Source organism: Gossypium hirsutum, chromosome A05 (assembly GCF_007990345.1).
Source record: "Gossypium hirsutum isolate 1008001.06 chromosome A05, Gossypium_hirsutum_v2.1, whole genome shotgun sequence".
Lineage (NCBI taxonomy): Eukaryota > Viridiplantae > Streptophyta > Magnoliopsida > Malvales > Malvaceae > Gossypium > Gossypium hirsutum.
Window position 1 is genome coordinate 34,605,690 of NC_053428.1, and position 11,822 is coordinate 34,617,511.

Below are 11,822 nucleotides of genomic sequence, written 5' to 3' on the forward strand. Positions count from 1 at the left end.
AACCCATGGTAAGGGCACCTTCTCAGTAAGTCCTTGTATCTCTCCCATGCATCGTAAAGTGTTTCTAAATCCATCTGCACAAAAGAAGAGATATCATTACGTAATTTAGCCATTTTAGCCGGCGAAAAATATTTTAGTAAAAATTTCTCGGTCATTTGTTCCCAAGTAGTGATAGACCCTCGTGGTAACGAGTTCAACCATTGTTTAGCTTTGTTTCTTAGTGAAAAGGGAAACAACCGAAGACGAATGGCATTGTCAGAAATACCATTGATTTTGAATGTATCATAAAATTCAAGAAAATTTGCCAAGTGCGTGTTGGGATTCTCATCCTGCAAACCATCAAACTGAACAAACTACTGTATCATCTGAATTGTGTTAGGTTTTAGTTCGAAATTATTCGCAGCAATAGTAGGTCTAACTATACTAGACTCAGTTCCTGTTAAAGAAGGTTTAGCATAATCATACATAGTACGTGGAGCAGGATTTTGATTAGCTACAATTGCAGGAGACAGCTGATCGCCCAGGTTTTCAGCCATCTCATCGGTTGGGGTTTGAGTATCGTCTTCTCGCTCGTTCTCCGTGTAGCGTAAACTATGCCTTATTTCACTTTGATTTTTACGAATTGTATGATCGATTTCTTTGTCAAAGAGTAATGGTCCTGATCGGTTTCTTCTAGTCATAAATTATGAAAACCTGCCAAGGGAGAGAAAAAAGTAAAATAAATAATAAAATAAAATAAAATTGCAAGAAAAATAAATGGCTAAAGTAATAAATTTTTAGTGTTCCTAATATTTCAGTTCCCCGACAACGGCGCCAAAAACTTGATCGCGTGATTTGTAACAAGTAATAAATATTTATAATGAAGATCAAACATAAACTAACTATTATCACGACGAAAAGGCATGCGCACCTAACGAACAATAGTATAGTAATGGCAAGACCAGGATATCGTACCCAAGGGAACCAAAAGTACTAGTAATAACTATCTTTTTATTATCTAGCCTAAGAATAAAAGGGTCTGTTTTAATTAACTAATAATTTAAACTAAGAACACAGAGAGAAAAGAATTGGGGAATTACTTTTGGGAAAATCGATTGACTTGAGACAATACCTAAGGAAAAATCCACCTAGACTGTACTTGTTATTCTGGCCCCGAATCAGACGATTTATTCATTCAACTTGTTCCGTAGAGATCCTGAAGTTATGTTACTATCCCTATTCAAGACTAATAGCGTCTAATCCCTAGATTGAATAACCGAGACTTTTCTCTAATTAACACTCTAGGGTTGCATTAACTCAATCATGGATCCCCTTATTAGGTTTCACCCTAATTCGGCAAAATCTTGTCACCCTATTTCTAGACGCTCAATCAACTCCGCTTAATTATGAAAATGTACTATTAGACAGGGTCTATTCCTCCTCTAAATAAGAGTGTGTCTTGAATCAGTATCCTGGGATATCAAAGCAAGAATTAAGAACACATAATTAAGAACAAGTTAAATATTTATCATACGATTCAGAAAATAATAACAAGATTCGTCTTAGGTTTCATTCCCCTTAGGTATTTAGGGGATTTAGTCCATAATTAAATAAGAAAACATCTCAGAAGAATAAACAATAAAAAATATAAAGAAAACTAAAAACTTCTGAAGGGGAATTGAGGAGAGATCTTCAGTCTTGATGATGAATCTAGCTTCTGAGATGGATCAATCGGCTTCCTTGGGGTAATTCCTTACCCCTCTTCTCCGTCTCCCCTTTTCTCCTCCTCTAGTGCGTATTTATAGGCTTTGGAATGCCTAGAAACCCTCTAAAGTGGCCTTTTCCAAATTGGAGTTAAATTGGGCTTAGTAGGGACACGCCCGTGTGGCGTGATTGCCAGGCCATGTTCGATCCGTTAAATTGCACACGACCGTGTAGGTCAATGGCCAGGCCGTGTGAATCGTGAAAGCCTTGGTCGACACCCTCGAAAGACACGGGCGTGTGACCTGCCCGTATGGCAAGGCTTAGGATGTGTCATCTTCTTGATTTGGTTCGTTTTGTCCCTTTTGGCTCGTTTTTGGCTCCTTTTGACTCTTGGTGCTCTCCTGAGTGCAAAATATGAAATTAAAGCATTAGGAGCATCGAATTCACCAATTCTAATGAGAAATCATCTATAAAATACATTAAACATGGGGTAAAAATATGTATAATTTACGGTTTATCAATTTATCATACAATATAGATAATAATAACAAGATCCGTCTTAGGTTTCATTTCCCTTAGGAATTTAGGGGTTTTAGTTCATACTAATGAAAGAAAACATCTCAAAAGAATAAAAATAACAAAACATAAGAAAACCCAAAACTCCTGAGGGAATTTGAAGGGAGATCTTCAGTCTTGATGGTGAATCTGGCTTCTGAGATGGATCAATCAACTTTCCTTAAGCAATTCCTTGCTTCCTCCTGTGTGTCCTCTTTCTAAGTGCCTCCTCAGGTGTTTAAATAGGCTTTGGAATGCCTAAGAGCCCTTTAAATTGGCCTTTTCTGAATTGGACTAAACTTGGGCTCGGCAAGGACACGCTCGTGTGACATGCCCGTGTGCAATTGCTTAAGGCCGTGGTCAAGGCTATTAAATAGGCACGGGCATGTTATCTACCCGTATAAATCATGCTTTGACCTTGCCAATGGGACATGGCCGTGTGGTCTGCCTGTGTGAGGAATCCAGGCCGTGTTGATTTTGTACGTTGGCCCATTTTCTTCGTTTTTGGCCTGTTTCTCGTTCCTTTCACTCTACTATGCTCACCTAAGTATAAAACATGAAATTAAGGCTTTACGAGCATCGAATTCACCAATTTTAAGAAAAAATCATCCATAAAATGTGCTAAGCATGGGATAATAATATGTATAAATTACAGTTTATCAGAAGTCTAGGTGGATTTTTCCTTAGGTATTGTCTTAATCAATCGAATTTTCCCAAAAGCTTTTCCCAATTTCTCTCTGTGCACTCTTAGTTTAGTTAATTAATTTAGATAAACAAATCCCTTAATTTTTAGGCTAGATAATAAAAAGAAAGTAATTACTAGTACTCTTGGTTCCTTTGGGTTCAACAATCTGGTCTTGCTAAAGCTATACTACTGTTCGATAGGTACACTTGCCTTCATCTTGATAATAGTTAGTTTCAAGAAGGCTTAATTATAAATTTTTAAAACCTATCGCGAATATCATGTATCAAGTTTTTGGCACCATTGCCGGGGAACTAGGATATTAGGAACACTCGATTTTTATTACTTTAGCCATTTTACTTTTATTGCAATTTAAATTTTTATTTTCTTTTCTAATTCTTCATTTATTTTCTTCTGACAGGTTTTTCTAGCTCATGACCAGAAGAAACCCGTCAGGACCATTACTATTTGATAGTGAGATTCATCACACAGTTCGTAGAAACCGAAGAGAAATAAGACAAAGCTTAAGATACATAGAGGAAGAGCAAGAGGACGATATTTCAACCACAACCGAGGAGATGGCTGAAAACCAAGAAAGTCCACTACCTACTGTGATTGCTGCTAATCAGAATACTGCTCCGCGTACTATGTATGATTATGCTAAACCTTCTTTAACAGGAACTGAATCGAGCATAGTTAGGCCTGCTGTTGCTGCAAATAATTTTGAACTGAAACCTAACACCATTCAAATGATCCAACAGTTTGTTCAGTTTGATGGTTTGCAGGATGAGGATCCCAACGCTCACTTAGCAAATTGCCTAGAGTTTTGCAACACTTTTAAAATCAATGGCGTTTCTGATGATGTCATTCGCCTTCGGTTGTTTCCCTTTTTGTTGAGGAATAAGGCTAAACAATGGTTGAACTCGTTACCACGATGTCAATCACTACTTGGGAACAAATGACCGAAAAGTTTTTATTAAAATAGTTTTCACTGGCTAAAATAGCCAAATTACATAATGATATCTCTTCTTTTGTGCAGATGGATTTAGAAACACTCTACGATGCATGAGAGAGATACAATGACCTTTTGAGAATGTGCCCTCACCATGGGCTACCACTTTGGCTATAGGTTCAAATGTTTCATAATGGCCTGAATCCTTCGACTCAACAGATGATGGACGCAGCTGCTGGCAGAACCATCAATAATAAGACACCTGAAGATGCTTATGAATTTATAGAAGAGATGTCACTGAATAATTATCAGTGGCAAGTCATGAGGACAAAGCCAACGGAAACAGCTGACGTTTTTAACGTTGATTCAGTCACCATGCTCTCTAATCAGGTAGAACTTTTGAACAGAAAAATTGACTGTTTTCTTGGTTCTTCACAGGTTCACCCAGTAATGCAATACGAAGCAAGTGGAGGTGGGTCAAGCAATTTAGATTACCCACCCTATGGCCACAACATGGAGAAATAGCAGTTAAATTACATGGGTAATAATCCTCGATCTCAAAATAATCCTTATAATAATATGTACAATGCAGGTTGGAGGAACCACCCAAATTTCTCATAGGGAGGCCAAGGGAATTAGCGACCACCACCACCTCCAGGCTTCCAACAACCACCCTACCAACAGGAGAAAAAGCCGAACCTTGAGTAGATGCTAACAAAATTCATCTCAGTGTCAGAAACTCATTTTTAGAATACCGAGATAGCACTTACAAATTAACAAGCATTGATCCAGGGGTTCGAAACTCAGATAGGTCAGCTCGCTAAATTGATATCTGAATGACCACAAGGTAACCTGCCGAGTAACACTGAATCTAACCCAAAGAGTAAATCAATGCAATTACCATTCAAGATGAGGAAAGGTTAGTTGCACCTGAACTAGAACAGAGGCAAGAAACTGTGGTAAGTAAAGGTAAGGGTGAGGTGGAGCACAATGACCAGAAACCGGTAAGTAAAGAGTACAAACCTCGTGTGCCATACCCAAACGCGACAAGGAACGACCACACAGAAGAATAATTCGGTAAATTTCTTAAATTATTAAAGAGGTTGCATATTAACTTACCGTTTATTGAAGCTCTTTCGCAGATGCCAAACGCAATCAAATTCTTAAAGGAGCTTTTAACAAATAAGTGAAAGTTGGATGAGGTGTCGAATGTGGAACTAAATGCGGTTTATTCAGCCATACTACAGAATAAGCTGGCCAACAACTTAAAAGATCCAGGGTGTTTTACGGTTCCCTGTTTAATTGGTAGCCTAGATGTTAATAATGTTTTGGCTGATTTAGGGGCTAGTATCAATGTCATGCCTTACAAAATGTTTAAACAACTAGGTCTTGGGAAACCCAAACAAAGTAGGATGAGTATTCAATTAGCCGATAAAAGAATCAGATTTCCTAGGGGGATTATTAAAGATGTACTCGTTAAAATTGTCAAATTTATATTCCTAGTTGATTTCGTTGTTCTAGACATAGAAGAGGATAGTAATGTTCCTTTAATTTTAGGGAGGCCCTTTTTAGCAACCGCTAGAACAATAATTGATGTTGGCACAGGTGAACTCACACTTCGTGTGGGAGACGAAACAATCACCCTTCAAGCTTGTAATTCGAGTAACACATCAAAAATTGAAGGTGGTTGTATAAATCATTCTACTAAAACTGACCATGTGGTGCAACCTACTTTGCAAGAAATAAGTTCGAAGAACCTACACGAGCCATGTTCAAGTAACAACAAAAGACTTATCTATGAAGAACGAAGGCTACAAATTGAGGAACTAGATGAATGGCAGACACAGAAATCGAGAACACCCGATAAATCAAAATTGAGCCAGGACGAGCTCAATACATGACCAAATCAACTTAAAGTTGGAGACAAAGTACTACTAGATGCAGCAGATCCTCGTATTACCACTTTTAAACCTAATGAAGAAATTCCTCTCACGGTACTCAGTATTCTCCCATATGGTACAGTCGAGGTAATTCACCCCAAATTCAAAACTTATAAGGTGAACAATACTCGTCTTAAACCTTATATTGATAAAGTTGATAGCAGGGATGAAGAGTGTAAACTCCTCGAGCCACCACGATCACACACCAGAGAGGTAAGTCAAGCTTAGACTATAAAGAAGCGCTTTTTGAGAGGCAACCCGAGCACTAACAGTAATAATTTATTTAAATTCTAGTTTTTCACATCTAACCTACTAACTGAGTCTTGAAACATAGGGTTTTCCCATCCACACGGCCAGGTACACGGGTATGCCTTAGGGCGTGATCACACCACAAAAGGAGACACGGCCGTGCTATACAGCCGTGTGAAAACAGGGCAAAAAGTTTTCCCCAACACGGGATGCGATAAGTTGCCACGGCCATGCGACATGACCGTGGGTGAAACTGCCAAAATAACACTAGCGTGAGACACGCCTGTACCTTGAAACCGTGGTTGAAACTGATAATTTAACACGGGCGTGCAACACGCCCGTGCCATTCACCCGTGGTCGACACTGTCAAACAAACACAGGCCTGGGATATCATCCACGGGCGTGGGAGAAGAGAACGAAGTAAGACACAGCCGTGCAACACAGCTGTGTGCACCCAGACACCTAAGGAACATAGGTGTGGGGCGAATCCGTGTGCCCAAAACCTATATAAACCCCTCACTATTCATCATCTCCCTCCCCAAAAATCCCTAACCCTAGCCGCTGCAACTCCACACGCCCTACCTGTCACGCCCGTGCGCCGCCTATAACACTGTTTTCGACGACCTAAGCTTCTCCCTTTTGCATTTGTTTACTCTTTTCTTTCTATTTGTTTAAATATTTTACCTATTTTATGTTTTCTCTGATCCATTTGACTATTTTAAGTGAACATTCATAGTAGAATAATAGAAATACTCATGCTTATTATTAAAGAATTTTGCCATTTTTCATATTACATTCATCCATCTTTCTTGTTTCCATGGATTTTATGCTTACCCACATGCATTCATACATTAGATATTCCCGTCGTATTATTCTCATAGTCATATTTTAATAACTTGATATATTTGCCTTATTTGTTTTAGTTTTGTTCTCTTCATCTAATACACGAGTCTCATGAAAATGGCTAAAGTAATAAAAATCGACTGTTCCTAATATCCTAGTTCCCTGGCAACGGTGCCAAAAACTTGATACGTGATATTGGCGACAGGTTTTAAAAATTTATAATTAAGCGTTCTTGAAACTAACTATTATCACGATGAAGGCAAGTGTACCTATCGAACAGTAGTATAGCTTTAACAAGACCGGATTGTCGAACCCAATGGAACCAAGAGTACTAGTAATTACTTTCTTTTTATTATCTAGCCTAAAAATTAAGGGATTTGTTTATCTAAATTAATTAACTAAACTAAGAGTGCACAGAGATAAATTGGGGAAAAGCTTTTGGGAAAATTCGATTGATTAAGACAATACCCAAGGAAAAATCCACCTAGACTTCACTCGTTATTTGACTCTGAATTAGACGATTTATTAATTTGACTTGATCCGTAGAAATCCCTAAGTTATATCATTATCTCTCTCGAGACTAGTAATGTCTAACCCTAGGTTGATTAATGGAAATCTCTTTCTAATTAACACCTAGTGTTGCATTAACTCGACCTATGGATCCCCTTATTAGGTTTCACCCTAATTCGGCAAAATCTAATCACCCTATCTCTAGGCGTTCAATCACCTCTGCTTAATTATGACAAATTTACTCTTAGACAGGGTCTATTCCTCCTCTGAATAAGAGCATCAACTCAAATCAATATCCTGGAATATTAAAACAAGAATTGAGAACACATAATTAAGAACAAGTCAAATATTTATCATACAATTTAGATAATAATAACAAGATCCGTCTTAGGTTTCATTCCTCTTTGGTATTTAGGGGGTTTAATTCATAATTATAGAAGAAAACATCTCAGAAGAATAATGAATACAAAACATAAAGAAAACCCAAAACCCCTGAATGGAAATTGAAGGGAGATCTTCAGTCTTGATTATGAATCCGACTTTTGAGATGGACCAATCGGCTTCCCTTGAGTAATTCCTTGCCTCCTACTTTGCGTCTCCCCTCCTAAGAGCCTCCTTAGGTGTTTAAATAGCCTTTAGAATGCCTAAGAGTCCTCAAAATTGGCATTTTCTGAATAGGGTTATACTTGGGCTCGGTAGGGACACACTCGTCTGTGATTACTTCAGCTCGTGGTCAAGGCTATTGAATAGGCACGGGCGTGTAGTCTACCCATGTAAGTCATGCTTCGATCCTACTAAAGAGACACAACCGTGTGACACGCCCGTGTGAGGAAGCCCATGCCGTGTTGATTTCCCATGTGGGTCCATTTTCTCCGTTTTCGGCCCATTTCTCGCTCTTTTTACTCTCCTATGCTCACCTAAGTATAAAACATGATATTAAAGAATTGGGAGCATCGAATTCACCAAATCTAAGGAGAAATCATCCATAAATGTGTTAAGCATGGGATAAAAATATGTATAAATTACGGTTTATCACCCGTGTCTTAGCCCGTGTGTTTACTATTAGGCATACTAACTTTCAAATTTTAGGTGCAAGAGATACGGCCATTCAACATACTTGTAAGGCAGACCGTGTGTCACACATGGTCTAGACACATGCCCATGTATCTACCTGTGTGGACTATTTAAAGGCTATTTTCTAAGCCAATTGTCACCCTCAACCATTCTTACACTCAAACATAGTTCATAGCATGCAACATGACATATTTAGACACTCAAATATTCAACATCGTGGCACTTTCACACCTTCATAATGTCGTTCTATTACACATTCAATTAGTGACACCATTTGGAGGACTTCCACACCAATTTCATACATGATCACATTTGTTACCATGACCTCAAATTACACATTCATTCTATAGTCATCTTAAGTTATTAAGTCATTCCTTATTTCCAGGTACTTAATTCATTCATCATCACACATCCATCAAACAAACCACATAGCACATCATCAAGGCATTAACACATGCATGCATGAACAATTAGACATTACAACCCAATAATCAATTATAACCCATGTCACATGGCTATTACAAATTGAATCATCAACATCATAGGCCTTCACCATTTGGCCAACTAGCATGGCACATATCACAAAATGACCAAGTCCCCTATACATGCCATACTCAAAATAGCAAATTCACTATACCCAATAATCTTTTTATAGTGTGATCGAATACTGATCGCTAGGTTTCGTGATAGGTTTTAAATATTTATAATTACTCATTCTTGAACTAACTAATATCGCAATGTAGGCAAGTGTACCTATCGAACAGTAGTATAGTTTTAGTAAGACTGGATTGTCAAACCCAAAGGAACTAAAAGTACTAGTAATGACTGTCTTTTTATTATATAGTCTAAGAATAATTGGGTTTTGTTTTAATTGGCTAATTATCTAAAATAAGAATGTACAGAGAAAAGAATTGGGGAATTGCTTTGGGAAAATCGATTGACTTGAGACAATACCTGAGGAAAAATTCATCTAGAATTTACTTATTATTCTTGCTCTGAAATCGGACGATTTAGTCATTCAACTTGTTCCGTAAAGATCCCTAAGTTATGTTATTATCCCTATTCAAGACTAATAACGTCTAATCCCTAGATTGAATAACTAAGACTTTCTCTAATTAACACTCTAGGGTTGCATTAACTCGATCTATGGATCCCCTTATTAGGTTTCACTCTAATTCGGCAAAATCTTGTCACCCTATTTGTAACCCCCCAAACTCGACCCAAACGTTATGGCCAGATCTGACGTGTCACATGAACTTACGACTTAGTATGCATTCGTTGGTTTAAGTGATTGGGGTGGTCTTTGTAAAAACAGCGGTTGAATGAAAAGCCGGTTTATCAATCTTTAGGCTATCCATTTGTTGTGCTTGTTGAGTCTTGGAAACGTTTATTAATTTTGATGACCCGCGTAGCCTAACACTAGCAGTTTCAACATAATATAAATATAATTAGAAAATAAAACCATAGCGGAAAAATAAATTTAAATAGCGGCCTTATTACAACTTAAAACCCAAAATTAAATCAGAATATAAAAATAATAAAAATAAACTAACTTAGAAAAACAAACTTTGCAGATGATGTGGCCACTCCGAATACCTCAGGCTCTAAGCCCACTATGGTTGGGGATTTCCTGCAGAGATGAAAATAAAGGGTAAGTTCGGTAAACTTAGTGTGTAACATAACCCAACCATAGCCCAAAACAGATCAAACCTCAGAGTCAAAATTATCTGGGCCTTGGCCCAGTACAGATATCAGAATGAAACCCATAGGCCCATAGCAGATACAGAACAAATATATCATGAATACAGAAATCCCAACCCAGATCCATCCATAACACCCCCGTACCAGCCTTACACCATGTGGGGAGACTACTTACCCACCCAACTGCTACACACCACAAAAATTGCAGCGAAGCTGCCAGATATTGTGACAAAGTCACCAGATACAGATATTGTGGCTAGGCCACCAGAACAAAAATATATATGTGGCGAAGCCACTAGATTGCAGCAAGGCTGCCAGATATTGTGACGAAGTCACCAGAACAGATATATGTGGCGAGGCCACCGGATTGCAGCAAGGCTGCCAAAATGCTTCCTCCATCAATATAAACACATGTCCCATGCAACAGAAATAATATGTCATGGCATACGTATACAAAAACAGAACATCATGCTTTTCAGAAAAAAATAACCCTAGGGGTAAAATCGTAATTTTGCATGCATAAGGGTATTTCAGTAATTATTACCTATTGCTAAGGTTTCATGCTCATTCTAACGTTTACCAAGTAATCAGAAGTACGTACCTCGTCTTTTTACCAAAGTGGGCCCGTTGGCCCATTGGCCCTTTTCGGCCCATTAAGCCCAAAAAAACCGTTGTGCACTAAAATGCACACCCTGCACTCTAATCATCCAAATGCACCATATTCATTAACAACTGTCTCACGAGTGCTCGCACGCTCACGAGTTCACAAAATACCAATGTTTCGGTATTTCGGCTTTTACCGATTCAGTCTAAGGGAGGGTGTCATTTACACACCTGGTTGATGACGATATCTCCCACGCGATAATCCTACAATCGATCACTAACACATTTAGACTTATGAATTAACGATAACTAACATAAATCCACGTCAACTAACCCAATCACCACACAAGTTAGTCATTTACGCACGAGGGTCAAAATAGTCATTTAACACCCTAGGGGAAAATGGTAATTTTACCCCACAAAGCTATCTCGGTAATTCTACCCTACAGGTGTATTTCGGTATTTCTACCCTACAAGGGTATTTCGGTAATTCTATCCTACAGGGTATTTCGGTAATTCTACCCTACAGGGGTATTTCAATAATTTTAACCTACAAGGTTATTTCGGTAATTCTACCTTACAGGGGTATTTCAGTAATTCTACAACTTACCCACTTGGGCCTACGGACCCATTGGGACCACATGGCCTATTTCAGCCCATCGCGGCCCGAAATAGCCGTCCTACTGCTAGAGTAATGAAAAATACACACCTGTTAGGAGATTGCAGTTTAATCCGCGCTCCGACGCCCAACCCAAACGAACACGTCACAAAGCGAAAGGGATCAGCCAAGAAGGGTATGCCTACTCTCCTCATGGTTTTCTCTATTTAAAGCCAGCTCTCCGTCTACTCTTATGTTAGCTACCAGATGTGGGATCCCTCCATCACCAGAGTTTAAAACCAACACCAACTCTTGCCGTCCCAACATAGGAAAATAATCAACCTTTGCGTGCCAAGGGATTCGAACCAAAGTCCTCTCACATGCCAACTCACGCCACCACCACTAGGCCATCAACTCATTTGTGTCATAAAT

General features: G+C 38.6%; 2 non-coding genes across 2 annotated transcripts; one reads left to right on the plus strand and one right to left on the minus strand.

Annotated features, from left to right (window-relative positions):
- On the plus strand, positions 1–107 carry LOC121229966 (small nucleolar RNA R71). The gene has a single exon (XR_005927917.1). It is a non-coding gene; the product is annotated as a small nucleolar RNA R71 (small nucleolar RNA).
- A 3,820-nt stretch (positions 108–3,927) lies between these two features.
- Positions 3,928–4,033, minus strand: LOC121230029 (small nucleolar RNA R71). Its single transcript, XR_005927981.1, has one exon. It is a non-coding gene; the product is annotated as a small nucleolar RNA R71 (small nucleolar RNA).
- Positions 4,034–11,822: the final 7,789 nt, after the last annotated feature.